We start from the raw sequence: 441 nt of genomic DNA, 5'->3' as shown, positions 1-441 counted from the left end.
AAATGCCCTAATTTTATGAGAAACATGCAGGAAAAAATAACATTTTTAAAAATAATTTTACAAGTTTTCATCAAAATTGATTAGTTTTTGACCAGAATTGACACGAAAATTCACATTTTGACAGAAAACGTTATACAAAAATATTTATAAAAATGTTTTCTAAATGCCCTAATTTTATGAGAAACATGCAGGCAAAGATACAATTTTGAAAAATATTTTTTTAAAAATCTTTCATCAAAATTGTTTAGTGTTTGACCAGAAATCACATGAAAACTGACATTTTGACAAAATGTTTTAAAGAGAAACATTTCTAAAAATGTTCTCTGCGTGCAGCAATTTTATGAGAAGCATGCAGGCAAAGATACAATTTTGAAAAAAAATTTTACAAACATTTTTTCATCAAAATTGTTTAGTTTTTAGACCAAAAATGACATGAAAAAC

The sequence above is a fragment of the Cynoglossus semilaevis genome, chromosome 14 (assembly GCF_000523025.1).
Source record: "Cynoglossus semilaevis isolate Cse_v1.0 chromosome 14, Cse_v1.0, whole genome shotgun sequence".
Taxonomy (NCBI): Eukaryota; Metazoa; Chordata; class Actinopteri; order Pleuronectiformes; family Cynoglossidae; genus Cynoglossus; species Cynoglossus semilaevis.
This window is presented reverse-complemented; position numbering follows the sequence as displayed.